Here is an 18,015-nt window from a genome sequence, read left to right on the forward strand (position 1 = left end):
TTTATATGATTTAAAAATAATTGTTGTTACGCCACCCACTCAATATATTGCGGGTGTTGGGGTCCAATATAAATCCGCTATATATCGAGGGCCCCAACATAGAGAAAGACCCATAGAAAAACAAATAGGCTAACAAATAAATACTATACCCACTCCTTTGTTTTATCGGGTGCGTCAGGGTCCAATATAAATCCTCTACACAACCTGCTTTTCCTCATTTTTCGTATAAAAAGCAGCACACCATTGTAAGTCGTACTGCTGAGGATAATTGCTTCTCATCAACTTCAGTCTCTAATTAATTTCATGAGTCTTCCTCTCCATTCTCAAATGCCCAAACCCACTGCATTGAAAGAATTCACTCCCACCAAGCTTGGTGCTAGGGTGTTGTCGTCACTGCCCTGTGACTTTTTCTGGTGTATCGCTGCCACACATGAACACCTTGTTGGCTAAAATAAAAACCACTTCAACAAGTAGATATTTAATTTGCTTTGCATTATTATGCAATACGTGTATATATGATAACAGTACATATTAATACTTTGTTTTAAATTGTTTTGTATTTTGTTGTTTGTGCAGTAATTAATAAACAAACAGTAATTCTCAGTGAAATTATCTATGTATATTGCTAAGGCATGCACAGATAGACAGTAAAAATGGGGAGCCAACTCCAGGACCGCGATTTATCCGAATCCGCAGTATAGCGATGGGCAATATAACGAGGGGCAGGTGTATTTAGGCCAAAATGTTATTATGGGTTTGTTTTACTAACATTGCTGTCAAAACTACAAAGGTTTCTTCTTCAGGTGAAAACTGGATCAAAAGAAAGTTTTTACAAGAGCTAGTACTGCAGAATTCTTTTAATGCACCAATATGTGGAGCTTGTAGTGATTACTTCAAGACCTGTCCAGTGCACCTACCTTTAATAAATATCACTAGCCCAAACTAGCTAGTACAATTTAAATCAAGAGGAAGAGTGTTTGAGGTTTTACTAGCATTAGCTACAATGCTGTGCATAGTAATGTGGAGGGAAAGGGTAAAATGAGATGACTGTACCCTAACAAGCCACGTTCGGTTCATGCGCAACAGTGTGTTTTATGAAACAGAAAAATATGATAGATTATTTATAGCTCTGAAGGAGTTAAAAAAATGTTATATGAATAATTGTAACCCACAATCCTGTGTGTGAAGCCGAAGTGTTTATATTGGGAATCACAGTGCGTATCTACCCTTGCTCCTCCACCCCCAGAAAATACACCTTTCTAACTGTTCATTGATTGCTGAGTAAAAGCTATGGAAATACAGTAACAGCTTGATTATCCACAGCACTTCTGTCATCCAAGCAGCCCCTTGTTAACCTTGCTATGTGCAGTGCTCTTCTGCCCTGTTGTAATGCGCTAGCCAGCCCTCAGTTGTTCTACTGTTATAATTCCATTATCCCAGCAATTATATTGTTCACCCCTTGGTCACAATACATTTGGATCATCCTGGTTTTATTGTATAGCTGTATTTTCTCAGACAACACATTTTTTGTTGTCTAAATATCATCTTTTTCTTGTCTGTCAAAATTCTCAACAAACAATAGCACCTCCAAGGGTCTCTGAAAAGCCTACAGCCTATAGAAAGATTTCCACTGTCACTGTCTCAGTAGCTTACCATGAGTAGACTGTAGGTGGTTGCCTGTGACACATATCTCAGCTTTTAGGTGAAGGCAATGTTCTAAAAGCTGTGCTCTCAAGTATAGCTGCCCAGTGGGACCAAAGTGTTGTGCCCACGGTGTGAGCAGCTGATATTATCAACAGTACTGCAATGCTGCAATACAGCAATGCCATACTGCAATACAACAATAATGCAATACAGCAATACTGAAATGCAATACAACAATACTGCAAACCAACAATAATGCAATACAACAATACTGCAATGCAATATAGCAATACTAGAATACTGCAATACTACATTACTGCAATACTACAATACTGATGCAACTCGATATTTAGAGGAAAGCCCTCGACTGCACTACAATGCCATTTTCCAGTATTAACCTTTTCAAATGGCTCTTCCTCCTAACACAGAGCAAGGACTCGTTTGTGGACTGGTTCTACAGACTGGTTTCTTGGTTCAGATGAAGACTGTGCTATGATGCAGTGTAGCAGACTGTATGGATTGTTCAGGGAGTGACAGCATTACTCATGCCATCACTGCCCTTGTTGTGAACCCCATAGAGAGCAGGGTCATGTGACATGCATTGCACTCTTTCTCTAACTGAAACTTGTTTGCTGTATGACTCTGCAGGGGTAAGGCAAATAACACTGGGAAGTATCTGGAGGCAAGGCAGGCTATTTGTGGATCTGGAAGCAGTGTAATAAAGACTTGATTGTATATGTATCCACACACAGCTCCACTCAACCTTAATCTTTATTAAAACACATGTATTAGAATCAATGTTACCAAGTCTTACCTCAAAAGCACTGGCATACCCTTGCGCCGATTGCTTTGTTGCTATGAGGGTTTGTGACGGGGTGCCCATCCCTTATTAATTTATATATTTTTTGTGCTGTTATGATCTATTACCGTTTTTATGTATACAGTGCCTATAGGAAGTATTCACCCCCCTTGGACATTTTCACAGTTTGTTGTGTTACAACCTTTAAATTGGATTTTTTTCCTTTGATTTACATAACCCACTCAACACTTTCAATGTGTCAAAAAATGGGGGGATGAAAAAAACAATCCATTAAAAATAAAAACCTGAAATGTCTTCATTGGATAAGTATTCACCCCCATTGCTATGACACTCCTAAATAAGCTCAGGTGCAACCAATTGCTTTCAGAATTCACACAATAAATTAAATGGAGTCCATCATGTGCAATAAAAGTGGTTCACATGATTTCAGATTAAATATACCTGTCTCTGTAAGGTCCCACAATTGGGTAGTTCATTCAAAGTAAAAATACTACCATGAAGACCAAGGAACTTTCAAAACAACTCCGGGATAAAGTTGTGGAAATGCACACATCAGGGGAGGGGTATAAAAAGATTTCAAAGGCATTGTACAACCCTTGGAGCACAGTCAATTCCATCATTAAGAAGTGGAAGGTATATGGCACAACCCAGAATCTGCATAATGCAGGCCATCCTCACAAACTGAGCAGCCGGGTAAGAAGGGCATTGGTCAGAGAAGCCACCAAGAGACCAATGACAACTCTAAAAGACCTACAGCGTTCCATGGCTGAGATGGGATATATAAAAACTGTCCATTTGTTAATAATAGCTGAGGTACTCCACAAATCAGGCCTGTATGGAAGAGTGGCAAGGAAGCCATTTCTGAAAAAAGCCCATGTAAAATCGTGCTTAGAATTTGCAAAAAGGCATGTGGGAAACTTTGAAAAGATGTGGCAAAAGATTCTGTGCTCCGATGAAACAAAAATTGAACTATGTGGCCTAAATGCAAAGTGTTATGTCTGACGTAAACCGAACACAGCACATCACCCAGGTAACAGCATTCCTACTGTGAAGCATGTTGATGAAAGCATCATGCTATGGGGATGCTTTTCATCATCAGGGACTGGGAAGCTTGTCAGGGTAGAGAGTAAAATGGATGCAGCTAAATATAGGCAAGTCCTTGAGGAAAACCTGCTTCAGTCTGCAAAAGACCTAAGACTGGGACGGAGATTCAGTAGGACAATGACCCCAAGCACACAGCCAAAGTGACATTGGAGTGGCTTAAAAACATGAAAGTGAATACCCTACAGTGGCCCAGTCAAAGCATGGACTTGAATACGATTGAGAATCTGTGGCAAGACTTGAAGATTGCTGTCCACCAATGATTCCCATCCAACTTGACAGAGCTTGAACAATTTTGCCAAGAAGAATGGGCGAATATTGCTCGATCCAGATGTACAAACCTGGTAGAGACTTACCTCAAAAGACTCACAGCTGTAATTGCTGCCAAAGGTGGTTCTACCAGGTATTGACTCAGGGGATGAATACTTATCTAACCAAGACATTTCAGGATTTTTTTTGTTTTGTTTTTTCAGGTTGTAACACAACAAGCTGTGAAAACGTCCAAGGGGGATGAATGTGGCTGGAGCCTTAATTGAGTAAATGTTAATTATTGATTAATTGGGCTCCAACCAGAAACTATAAAAGTCAGGGAAGATCCTTTGTCTGGGGAGAGAGCTAAGAGGAAGAATGTAAATCAATACTGTGAGTAATAGAAAGACGATTGCTGCCAACTGTGAGACCTTGCAGGTACTCATTCAAGTTTAAAGGTTACTTGTGTTTTGTTCTGTTTTACTTTGGCCCACATGCCGTTTGTTTTCTGAGCGTTTCAATTTTGACCCGCCAGTACTGTGTGTATTCTTTTCTGGGTCTGACATCACCACTTCAAGCTGTCTGACACAGGGTTAAAGAAAGGAGTGGTGTAAATAAGGCCTGGACTTTACTTCTTTATCTGAATGACTCCATAACATGAACTACAAAGTTAGTGTGCAGTGAAGTTTAAGGTACTACCATTACATTTTCCATACATGTGTGACCATTTGACTGTACAGTTTGTGGAAAAGGATGCAGTTTTTGTCAGAATTTCATAGTTAATCGCATGGCTATAAACCCTGCCTGGTTATGACATATTGGAATTTTAGAAAGAAATATCTTCTGAGAGCTAGTCTACACTGTGTAATTACCAAAAATCTAATACATATCCAATTTCTTTCAGGAGGAATTTGCATTCTACATTTCAAGTAAATGCGTTTTTTTTTTTTTTTTTCTGTAGACCCTGGGCCTCTGGGCCCCTTGCATTAACTGGTATCTGTATTAGGACTCCACTCCCTTTTGATTGCCTGATGGTCAAGCTGATGAAAAAAACAACTCATCAGCGGTGGGTCGATCACTTTTTGTTATTATTATTATTATTATTATATTATTTATTATTATTATTATTAATTAGTCATTTAACAGACGCTTTTATCCAAAGTGACTAAACACATGCAAGGACTTTATTCCCATGCTTGCCCCATCAGAAATACACACACTATTAAAATGTATAATGTAACAAAGAATACCTCACTGCATTTCCATAAACCTGGTCTTTTTCATTCCCCCAGAAACCCCAAGTAATTTCCCAAGTGTACCTGAACATTATTGCAGATCAAGTCCCCGTCACAATGAAAAATGCCTACCCTGACAGTCAGCACACTGTTTAATATAATAGAATTCTGGTGTAGTCTGTAATTGGTTCAAGGTTCATGAAACAGACTGCGGTTACCTTTCTTGGCTATCCAGTTGAGCACCCGTGGGATGATCTTGGCATACCTCTGACTACCTCATTCATTTAGTTGTGAGCCGTACTGGTACAGGAATAAGTCATAATCCTGAAAGACATGTCTGCAGATTGTCACTCTTGTCAAAAAGTGGGCCAACTAGATAAAAGTTGGGTGATCTTAATAAATTGTCTAGCAAATGTATTTTTAAAATACATACTGCAATCATGGTTGATGACAGTTAAACACTTCCTTACACATGAATTATTGTTAATATTATAATCTAGAGTAGATGAATGCTGTGTGTGTCTGTCTGTTCATTTTTTACATATAAATAGATAATTGCTTATCCAATTGATAGCCATAATCTTGGGGTAAATATAGATGGCCTGTCCTTTATTTTGTGTCTGTATTTCACACTTATCTAGAAAACAAAAAGATTGAATTAAAAGAGGACCACTTAACCTGGGTTTACATCAAGGCATCTGTCTGTATTGTACTGCTGAACATCATGTTTTATATGTGCATATGGTGGGTGGAATTCATGGTTATTTACTTTAAAAATGACATTATGTATTTGCAGCCATGGTTGGGGGATGTACAGTATGCTATTTGTTTCTGGGGCAAGAAAAATGCCGACTGAAAAAAACCCAGAAAGCAACAACCCCCCCCCCCCCAATAGGCAATATCAAAGGCACAGCTTTAATAAATGTGGAGTTGCTTCAAAAGAAGCTTGAAAACTGAGCAAAAATCGGTGGATGTTATACATAAATTTGATGTGCGTTCTACTTCAATTACAAGCAGGGTTTGGACAGTCCCAGCACTTTGTGTTGAGAATGTAGGAGGCTTGATCCTTGACTACTAAGTTGGAAAATTGCAAACGTAATACCGATCCACAAAAAGGGAAACAAAACTGAACCAGGTAACTACAGACCAGTAAGCCTGACTTCTATTATATGCAAACTTATGGAAACTATAATAAGAGCCAAAATGGAAAATTACCTATATGGTAACAGGGTACTGGGAGACAGTCAACATGGTTTTAGGAAAGGGAGATCGTGTCTAACTAACTTGCTTGATTTTTTTGAGGATGCAACATCGATAATGGATAATTGCAAAGCATATGACATGGTTTATTTAGATTTCCAGAAAGCTTTTGACAAAGTCCCGCACAAAAGATTAATTCTCAAACTGAACGCAGTTGGGATTCAAGGAAACACATGTACATGGATTAGGGAGTGGTTAACATGTAGAAAACAGAAAGTACTGATTAGAGGAAAAACCTCAGAATGGAGTGTGGTAACCAGCGGTGTACCACAGGGATCAGTATTAGGTCCTCTGCTATTCCTAATCTACATTAATGATTTAGATTCTGGTATAGTAAGCAAACTTGTTAAATTTGCAGACGACACAAAAGTAGGAGGAGTGGCAAACACTGTTGCAGCAGCAAAGGTCATTCAAAATGTCTAGACAAGATTCAGAACTGGGCAGACACATGGCAAATGACATTTAATAGAGAAAAGTGTAAGGTACTGCACGCAGGAAATAAAAATGTACATTATAAATATCATATGGGAGATATTGAAATTGGAGAAGGAATCTATGAAAAAGACCTAGGAGTTTTTGTTGACTCAGAAATGTCTTCATCTAGGCAATGTGGGGAAGCTATAAAAAAGGCTAACAAGATGCTCGGATACATTGTGAAAAGTGTTGAATTTAAATCAAGGGAAGTAATGTTAAAACTGTACAATGCACTTGTAAGACCTCATCTTGAATATTGTGTGCAGTTCTGGTCACCTCAGGCTTAAAAGGCATGTCATATGCAGACAGGCTAAAAGAATTGAATCTGTTCAGTCTTGAACAAAGAAGACTACGTGGCGACCTAATTCAAGCATTCAAAATTCTAAAAGGTATTGACAGTGCAAGGGACTTTTTCAGCCTGAAAAAAGAAACAAGGACCAGGGGTCACAAATGGAGTTTAGAAAAAGGGGCATTCAGCTCACAAGAAGAATCAACTCCCCTTGGGTTAATGAGCGCTGGTCATGGAAGCTCTGCTGTCAGTAGCTGCAATCGCTCACAAGAAGCTTGTTAATGAGCGCTGGTCATGGAATGAAATCTAAGACTCAGCAATCACTTCCACTAGCTTTGCTTTCAGAAGCTGCATAACCCTTCCGCTGTGACTAGAGTATCACTGAATCTGCCGTGATGAAACTGTATTGCCACTCGACCATCATAGCTTCATAGACCTCTGTGACGGGGAACTGCCCCATCTATATGAATGTGTTTGGAACTGGCAGGGAGGGGGTTAAATTCCTCCCTGCCAGGAAAACATGTGTGTGTGTGGCTGGAGCTCTAATTGAATAATTAGTAATTATTGATTAATTGGGCTCTAGCCACAGGGGATAAAAGCCAGGGGAGAGGTGCTGGCTGGGAAGGTGTTCTTTTGTTTGGGAGTTTGCTTTGTGTTGGAGAATTTTGTGTTTGGAAGAAAGGAGTGCTTTGTTTTAAAAGACCTGGAACCTGACCTTTTATTTTGTAAGTTAATTTTGATTATTTGTGTTTGAACCTCTTTCTGTTGGCCCTTGTGTCTGTTTATTTGATTATTTTATTTAATAAAGAACTTAAATTTAACTTTACATTGTCTCTGAGCGTTAACACTCTGTCATCCTGTCACAGCCTCAAATGCAGTTTTGAATGAAACACATGAAACACGTTATAGCAAACCTTACAATTAGAGGTGCAGGAATGCAAAAGTCCAAATTAGAAAGAAGGGGGAACACCACTCTGGTCCATTGTGGCTCAATTAAATCCCTGGGTACAACCTGTAAAATATATCTGCAAGAACCCACCTTGTAGTACAGCACCTAACAGAATAATGGAAGCACAGTGGTTTAAGTATCAAATGAACAAGAGCTCAGGGAAGAATATGTTCTTGCCTCCTATACTCTTAATGCCTTTTTACTTAATAATGAAAGCTGTTTTATTTATGTTCCCTTCATTTTCAGACTAATCCATAATTCAGTATTGGAAGAATCACGTGTCTCGGATAAGTGCAAGACCCTCTGTTTAGAAAACTGGTTCACATCAAAAGGGACAGATAAGAATGTGCTCTACTTTGCTTAACGATGGAATCAGGGTGTTTTTTTTCTTGTAAATGGCAACTTTACAAACAAGCTTTTATTGTCTGGTTATTGGTGGTTTAGACACACTGCTGAGTTTAATTTTGTTGGCATAATGGATACCTACTTCATCTACTAACAACCTAACATGGTGTGCAGGTTACAAGTGGGGTGCTGTGTTGCTATTAAGTCATGTCCCCATTAGAACTGATTAGCAAAAACAAACAGTTGTACTTACAGTTGTGTAGAGTAGTGTCTCAATATCACTTGGAGAAAATTCTCAGCGTTAAATACATTGAATATTATGCTGTGAGCAAGGTTTCAAATACAATGTCCGCATGCATCCCAAAATTAAAAATATTACGCTGTGAGGATTAAACAACTGAAATGACTGTATTCTTAGACACATTTACCAATAAACCTCAGCAAAGATCTCAGAACCTGGGCATTCATTTAAAAATAACTGAAACTGTTTGGAAATCCCAGAAATATTAAAGGAAACTAAAGAAAACGCATCCCCTTTCCACTCTCTCAGCAATATCTTGTGTTGTTGTAACGGATAATGAAATCTGTCATTTTACTTTTCCAGTACTGGACATTCACAAACCATTTACCTTGGTGCTAACTAGATTGACAATATAGAATCCTACAGCAAACCCATAACATTAAATGGGTATGAAATGATAGTTTAAGAATGTATGTAATCAAAAGCTATAACAAGACTAACCACCCATTTTAAAACAATATCAGTCAGTGTTGGTTGTGGGGAAAATTTAAAATATCATACTGTATCATGTCTGTGCTGTTGACATACTTCACCAGCTGTTGACTTGTAATAAAATACAATTAGATCAACATATAATATATTTATTTAAAAAATGTTATCCTGCTTGGAGGCAGGTCATGTTAATTCTCCCAAGGGTTTAAGCTCTTTTTCAGATTATTCATAAATCCAAAAAAAAAAAAAGAAAAAGCTTATGATTCAGTTTTAGCTGTTGCCGTGCAAAATACCTTTTGGTTGCTATGTGAGCTCTTCCAATGTCAGTTTTAGTTACTGCAGTCTGCACTGTGGTGAAAGCAGTGCACATTTGTCTGATCTGTGATCTCTTTGAATTAGACCCTGCCACTGAAAGTGTAGTTGAGGATGTTACATGCATCAGTAATACCAGATAACCTGTGTCGTGTATGATCCGAAATTCTTGTACTGTAAAGGCTGAGTAAATGTACGCTCACAACTGCATGCTTCTCTGATTGCTGTCCTGCTGGAAATCATATATATAGTAAATATGGACTGGAGAGGAGGGCTATAGAGGAAAATTACTGACCCAGGGGAAGACTATTGTTATTGACAGGGGACTATAATGCCTGAAGGCATTGCACCATGGAGAATAATAATAGTCTTCCTGAAGGGCAGTTAATTTTCCAATATGTCTGAGTCTACAGTACATATTTAATATATGAATCAGTCAAGAAAATAAGTATGGCAAGGTCTATATAATTTGTTTAAATATAGCTGATACAGCATATGTAAATACATAACAGAAATAAATAACATAAAAGTTCATACAGTTCAAGGACATTGGTAAGGCTGTGAATCTGAAGGAAAATGAAGACCAAAGAGCATTCTACAGAAGTTAGAGATAAAGTAATACAAATGCGTAGAGTAGGGAAAGGGTACAAAATAATATCCTAGTGTTTGGATATCCCAGTGAGCACAGTTGGATCAATAATCAGGAAGTGGAAGCTGCATCACACCACCCAGGCACTGCGAAGAAAAGGCCGTCCCTCAAAACTCAGTACTCAAACAAGGAGACTTGTGAGAGAAGCCACAGAGAGGCCAACAATCACTTTGAAGGAGCTACAGAGTTCAATGTCTGGGAGTGGAGTAATGGTGCACCAGTCAACCATATCAAGGGCTCTGCATAACACTGACCTATATGGGAGGGTGGCAAGAAAGAAGCCGTTTCTCAAAAAGTACCATCTAAAAGCACGCCTGGAGTTTGCCAGAAAGCATGAGAGTGACCCAGCTGCAATATTGGGAAAATGTTTTGTTGTCAGATGAGACCAAGATGGAACTTTTTGGCCAAAACTCAAAGCGCTATGTGTGGCACAAACCTAACACTGCTCATGCCTCAAGACACACCATCCTACAGTGAAGTATGGTGGTGGAAGCATCATGCTGTGGGAATGCTTCTCATCAGCAGGGACTGGGCATCTTGTTACAATTGAAAGAAGAATGGATGGAGCAAAATACAGGAAAATACTGCAAGAGAATCTGCTTCAGTCCGCTAAAAAACTGAAGCTTGGGAGGAAATTCACCTTTCAGCAGGACAATGATCCCAAGCACAAGGCCAAAGCAACATTGGAGTGGCTCAAGAACAAAAAGGTGAATGTCCTACAGTGGCCCAGTCAAAGTCCTGATCTCAATCTCATTGAGAATCTGTGGCAGTATTTGAAAATTGCGGTCCACAAGCTTTGTCCAACCAAACTGAACAACCTGGAGCAAATCTGCCAAGAAGAATGGGCCAAAACCACTCCAACACTGTGTGCAAAGCTGGTACATACTTACCCCAAAAGACTTAAAGCTCTTATTGTAGCGAAAGGTGAATACTTATGCAAGCAAGATATTTCAGTTTTTTTATTTTTCTTAAAAATATTTCCCAACATAAAACCAATGTCACCTTACAATAATTGATTTTGAGTTCAAGTGTTTTAAAATAAAATATCGAACAGAACGAAATTTCAATGTACCATTTGCAATTCAGTAATATGAGAAAATTGGTCAGTGGTCTGAATACTTTTGCAAGGCACTGTATATATATATATATATATATATATATATATATATATATATATATATATAATATATTATATATATATATAATATACCACAAAAAAGTCTTAGACACATTCAGGTTTACAATACATATATCGATGTTATGAGCATCAGCAATTTACTCAAAGCCTCCACTAGTGTTTTCCACTATTATAACAACTTTGATTGTTATTAGAAGAGCTTAGTTTGGGTGAGAAGAAATCATAGGAGGACTGACAAACACTGCCTCAGCAGCAAAGGTGATTCAAAGTGATCTAGACAAGATTCAGAACTGGGCAGACCAATGGCAAATTACATTTAATAGAGAAAATTGTAAGGTACTGCACACAGGTTATAAAAATGGGCATTACAAAAATCATATGGGAGATAATGAAATTGAAGAAGGAATCTATGACAAAGACTTAGGAGTTTATGTTGACTCAGAAATGTCTTCATCTAGATAATGTGGGGAAGCTATAAAAAAGGCCAACAAGATGCTCGAATATATTGTGAAAGGTGTTGAATTTAAATTTAGGAAAGTAATGTTAAAAGTGTACAATGCTTTAGAAAGACTTCATCTTGAATATTGTGTTCAGTTCTGGTCACCTCGCTACAAAAAGGATATTGTTGATCTAGAAATAGTGCAAAGAAGAGCGACCAGAATTATTCCCGGTTTAAAAGGCATGTCATATACAGACAGGCTAAAATAATTTAATCTATTCAGTCTTGAACAAAGGAGACTATGTGACGACTTGATTTAAGCATTCCACATCCATACTGCCACATTCACATAACACATATTTACTCAGTGGAGAGTTTACAGTAAGTAAAAATAATTCAACAGATCCTTTCTTCAGACCACCCTGTGTCTAAATTCTCTGTTCAAACACCAGGACCTGTCTGACAGTACTCGGCAATCCTGAAAATTAAGATGCAGAGCTATGTTTCTCTCTTGTGGTTTTTTCAGGATGCAGGGATGCACTATGTTTCTGGTTTTTCTCTCTCCTTAGTTGTCTATTCAGGCAGCAAGTCTGAAAGGTTAAACATTATTTTGCCTGACAAAATGTGTTACTGTTTTCCTCATACTGCTGACAGGCAGAGTGTCTTTGATCAGATCGGTAGGCCCTCTTACTGCAGACATCAGCTACGAAATATCTTTCGGGGTACAATCAATAGAATACATTGTATCTCTCTCCCTCTCTAATCCAATGGAATACATTGTATCTTTCTCTCCCTCTCTAATCCAATGGAATACATTGTATCTCTCTCTCCTTCTCTAATCCAATAGAATACATTGCCCCTCTATCTCTTGCTCTCTCTCTCTCTCTCTAATCCAATGGAATACATTGTATCTCTCTCCCTCTCTCTTTAATCCAATAGAATGCATTGTATCTCTCTTCCTCTCTAATTCAATAGAATTAATTGTATCTCTCTTCCTCTCTAATCCAATGGAATACATTGTATCTCCCTCCCTCTCTAATTCAATAGAATTAATTGTATCTCTATCCCTCTCTAATCGAATGGAATACATTGTATCTCTCTCCTTCTCTAATCCAATAGAATACATTGCACCTCTCTCTCTCATCCAATTGATTACATTGTATCTCTTCTCTAATCCAATAGAATATATTGTATCTCTCTCTCCCTCTCTAATCCAATGGAATACATTGTATCTCTATCTCACGGAGGATTGTGGGAAGAGCTTGCAGGGAGGTGGTAGCGTTTGAATGCTGGTGTGGTAGGAAGGTGTTTTTTTTGCAATATTCTATAATTATTTGTTAATCTTTTAGTTTGTTTTTGTTTTGTTTGTTTTGGTTTGCATTTTACTACTTACTGAGTAGTGTTGTGTGTGTGTGTGTGTGTGTAGATCCTGTTATGGGATCTCACTCTGGAGGGCTAGGGACTCTCAGCCACCGACACGGGGTTAGCTGCTTGCCGGATACCAGCGTGTCGGTGGAGGAGTGCCTGCTGGCAGTAGGAGAGGTAGTCGGCTATGAAAACATAGTGTCAGCTTCCCGTATGAATAAAAGATTTGTCATCTTTTGAAAAGAGGTATCGCTGTTCAATCAACTGGTGGAGAAAGTATTTTCAGTGAAAGGAGATTTTATTCAAGTGTCCCCCTTAGTAACCCCTGTTACCAAGGTTATTATGTCTAATGTGCCGCCGTTTTTAAAAAATGAGATCTTGGAGAATGAACTTCCCCGGTATGGCAAGCTGGTGTCCCCAATTAAAAACATTCCCTTAGGGTGTAAAAATGCTAATGTTAAGCATGTCCTATCTTTTCGGAGACAGGCGTTTTTACTGCTGAATAACCCGGGGCAGGTGATTGATGTAGCTTGGAGCTTCAGTGTGGAGGGTATGGGCTGTGCTGTATTTGTCAGCTCAGACACAATGCGGTGCTTTAACTGTGGGGAACAGGGACACCAAAGGAGAGCCTGTCCGAGAAAAAATAGAAATGAGAAAAGGCAGGAGCAGGGTACTTATGACAGGTAGGAGGCTGGGGATGTTGGAGGTGAGTGGGAGGATGAGTCAGCTCCCCCGTTGCAGCTGCAGCCGGACTCACCAGAGACCATGGAGCCGCCGAATCGAATGGAGCCGTCGACACCACAGCCGAGGCTAAAGAGACTCAGCCGCGGGCCTTCACAAAATGAAGTTACTGGAAATGATGAGCCATTTGTCATAGTAACTAAAAAAAAAAAAAAAGTGAAAAATAAGGAACCTGCAGATCTGCCTAACAGCGAATGGGGAACGGAGCAGAGCCCCAAGTCTGTGCTGGAGGGGAGCTTGCAGTCTCAGGCAGGGGTGTCTGTTCCTCCTGATATGGAGAGAGAGGGGAGTGGCACAGTGACGAGCTCCAAACCCGGCGCTGTACATCGCTCTTCTCTCTCTGAACCCCAGCAAGCGCAGACAGAGGCAGAAGCAGCGGTGACGGCTGTGGCTGTGCTGGGAGGAGAAGAGAGCCGCGGAGGAAGGGACAGTCGTGGATGGTGGAGCAGACAGCGAGGACAGAGCAGAGGAAATGAAGGGGGAGCTCTCTGACGCCCTGCTTATCTCTGACATTCCCGATAGCCAACCCATTAACAGGGGGAAATAAAATTATACCCTGGATGAATTTAAACAATTCATGGAGAATACAAAAGGAAAAAGGGGGGTTGAAATTGAAATCTTCTTCCCAGATCTGAGATTGTTCTTCCATTCAGAACACATCGTCACATAAAAGACAACATTGGAGGAATTTGACCAGCAAAAAAGGTACAGTCTTAAAAAATATGTTCAAATAATTAAGAAAAAGATCGCTAATGTTGCCAAATAATAATATTTTTAATGGATACTTCTTTTAAGTTTTTTTTATTGTTGCTTGTTTTACTCTGTCAGTTTTATTATTTTTAGCCGCTATGGAAAAGTGCGTTTTTATTTCTTTTAATGTGAATGGCTGCAGACGGTCTTTTAAAAGAGTGCAGCTGTGTGATTTTTTAGAGCAGAAGCGGGAGGAGGTAACGCTGCTGCAGGAGACGCACTCAGACAGTGAGAATGAGGCGGCGTGGCTGGCAGAGTGGAGGGGGCCATGTTTACTGGGCCAGTAGTGCAGGAGTGGTAATTTTATTTAAGCCCAGCCTAGGAGCAACAATTTTAGGTATTGAAGAGATTTTAAAGGGAAGGTTATTAAAAGTGAGAGCAAGGTTGGGTGGCACTGTATTTGTTTTTATTAATATTTATGCACCAAATAAGGGGACGGAACATATTTTAATTTTTACCAAACTAAAGCAAGCTCTTTCAAGTATTGATAATGATAATGTGGTGGTAGTGGGAGGAGATTTTAACTGCACTATTAATTTTACTATGGATAGAAACAATGAGGAGCCCAATCCCCAATCCTCCAGTGAATTAGCTGCAGTTTTTTTTCAGTTCAGTGGCCTGGTTGATGTCTGGAGGTGTCTGCACCCTAATGAAAGGCAATACACCTGGTCTCATTGTCACTCACAACAAATATATAGAACAAGGTTAGACCGCTTCTACATGTCACACACATATGAATAAATTCATTAAAGCCAGCATCATTCCCAATAGCCTTTCTGACCACAACATCAATTAGATAAGCCTTTAACATATCAGGAGCTGACCACCGCTGTTACACAGCTTTCAAACAGAAAAGCTCTTGGCATTGACGGACTGTGATTGGAGAGGACTTTTTGCAGGTGCTGGGAGAGAGTATCCGGGATAAAAAACTGTCCCTCAGTTGCAGGAGGGCAGTAATCTCACTGCTGCCTAAGAAAGGAGACATGTGTTTGTACAAAAACTGGAGACCTGTTTCGCTTTTATGTTCTGATTTTAAAATAATTTCAAAATGTCTGGCCAATAGATTAAAAAAATGTATAGGAGCTGTAATTCACATGGACAAAACCTACTGTATACTGGGATGCTCCATTTTGATAATTTGTTTTTAATTCAAGACTTTTTATCAATGGGTAATACATGTGATTTGAATGTTGGGCTGGTTTCTTTAGATCAGGAGAAGGCATTTGACAGGGTCGACACTATATGCCTTTTTATAACCCTGGGAGCCTTTGGGTTTGGCCCTGTCTTTATTTCTTACATTCAGCTTTTATACTCAAATGTTTTTAGCATTTTAAAGATCAACAATGGGCTGAGTCAACCCTTCCAAGTGTGCAGGGGTAATAGGCAGGGCTGCTCCCTGTCTGGAATGCTTTATTCACAGGCCATAGTGCCCCTGCTGCACCTACTAAGGGGTAGGCTGGTTGGCTGGGCAGTGCTCTCCTCACCCTCCCCCGTCACAGTGAAGGTGTCTGCATATTCAGATGATCTGAATGTGTTTGTGCACAGTGACAGAGACATCAAGGCATTACAACAGAACCTGCACACATTCCAGAGAGCATTTACAGCAAAAGTTAACTGGGCAAAGTGTGACACCTTCCTGTCAGGCAGTTGGCATGATTGCACACCCCCTGTTCTGCCCGAGGCACTGAGATGGGATAGGACATGTATAAAAGTGTAGGGTGTGTTTTTTGGAGTGGAGACTTATGTGCAGAAAAACTGGGAGGGCCTGGTGGACAGGGTGAGGGGGTGGCTGCAGAGATGGAGGGGAATGCTGGCCCAGCTGCCCTTTAGGGGAAGGGTCCTGGTGATTAATAATCTGGTGGCCTCCATGCTGCGGCACAGGTTGGTGTGTCTGGACCCTCCCTGTGGTATGGTGCAAGAGATCCAAAGAATACTGCTGGAGTTCTTCTGGAGCAGGAGACATTGGTTGCGGCCAGCAGTCCTGTATCTCCCCACTGATGAAGGGGGGCAGGGGCTGGTCATCATTGCCAGCAGGGTAGCAGCCTTCAAACTGCAAGCGGTTCAGAGGCTCCTGTACGCTGGGGAGGAGGCTCATTGCAAGAGGCTGGTATGTTTTAGAGTAGGGGGGCTAGGGATAGGCAAACACCTGTTTTTAATTGAGAGTACTGGATTAGCTAAAATAGGTCTCCTTTGTTTTTACTTGAGTGTTTTAGATGCCTCGTGGGCAGTGAGGGTGGATGAGGGGTCTAACAGGCAGGGTCCTGTTGGAGGAGCCCATATTCGTCAATCTGCTCTTCCCTGTGCATTTCTTTCAGTCAATGACGCTCTGTGCCAGTTTTGTGAGGGTAGGTGTGACGAGGCTGAGCCATTGGATCAATCTTGACCTCTCCTGCTGGTTGACTGCTATACAGTCGGGCAGCTGGGCTGACACTCTGAGAGGCTGGCAGAGAAAATGATTAGTTAGCTGAGAAGCTCTCTCTCCCCAGAGCTCAGGGATGCTTTTGCTGTGTTGTCCAGCGGCACAGGACAGAGACAAGACTTCATCTTTCCAGGGTTGCTAGTGTGTCCAACAGTAGGTGAAGGACAGGAGGATGGAGGGAATGAGGGAACACTACTCAACCTTAACACAGTTAAAGAGTTAACTCTTCGCACAACAGGGAGTAAGAAAATCTACCAGTTGTGTGTGAAGATATCACATTATCACCAGTTGAGGGGGTTGGTAGATTCAAGGTGGAGGGCATGTCTGGAGGTAGAGGAGGGGCACAGGCCAGTATGGAGGGTGCAGTATAAACTGCCTCTCATCAAGACAGCGGGGGACCTGCAGTGGAGGATCCTGCATTGTATTGTGTCCACTGGCAGGTTTCTCCACAAAGTTGATTCCAATAATACCTCAGAGTGCTTTTTCTGCTCTGCACAGGAGACAGTGTTCCACATGTACAGCGAGTGTGTTAAGCTTGGACCACTCTTCCATCTCTTACAGGAGCTCCTGCAGGGTCTGGGTGAGGAGTTCAATAAACAGCTTTTTATCTTTGGGGTTCCCTACAGTTTTAAAAAGAGAAACAGGTTTTAATTAATTTTATAATGGGTCAGGCAAAATTAGTCATTTTAAAGTCCAGAAAGAACAGAATTTCTGGAACCGGGCTGACTGATGCCGTCCTGCAGTTCAGGGTATTGGTGGTCAGTCAGATAAGAGTGGATTTTGAATTTTTTAAACTAAATAATAACCTGGAGGACTTCCAGGAGAGGTGGTGTGTGGGAGACGCCTTGTGTGATGTGAGTGAGGAGGGGGAGCTCCAGTTTTTGTTCTAATTTTAATTTTATTCTTATTTTTTTTTTGTTTTGTTTTACAGGGTTTTTATTAATTTTGGCTTTAATCTGTTTTTAACAGAAAGAAAACACTGTTTTTTATTTTTTCATGATCCTTTTATTTTGGTTAAAATCTGTTTTTAAGGAGAACATGGTGTATTTTAGGATTTTTTATTTCTGCTGAGGCAGTAGGAATCTTAATTTTTGTTGTGTTTT

The 18,015-nt window shown here is 40.2% G+C and overlaps 1 protein-coding gene across 3 annotated transcripts in view; it reads left to right on the top strand.

Annotated features, from left to right (window-relative positions):
- LOC121294858 (leucine-rich repeat-containing protein 4C) overlaps nt 1-18,015 on the top strand; it is a 628,604-nt gene that overhangs the window by 282,074 nt on the left and 328,515 nt on the right. The window contains exon 1 of one of the 3 annotated variants that reach the window (XM_041219003.1): nt 4,805-4,880. The exons of the other annotated variants lie outside the window; for them this stretch is intronic. The gene's annotated coding sequence lies outside the window, so the exon portion shown is untranslated. Of the gene's footprint in view, nt 1-4,804; nt 4,881-18,015 lie in introns of those variants that run through there. 3 annotated transcript variants of the gene reach the window in all.

The sequence above is a fragment of the Polyodon spathula genome, chromosome 19 (genome assembly GCF_017654505.1).
Source record: "Polyodon spathula isolate WHYD16114869_AA chromosome 19, ASM1765450v1, whole genome shotgun sequence".
Classification (NCBI taxonomy): domain Eukaryota; kingdom Metazoa; phylum Chordata; class Actinopteri; order Acipenseriformes; family Polyodontidae; genus Polyodon; species Polyodon spathula.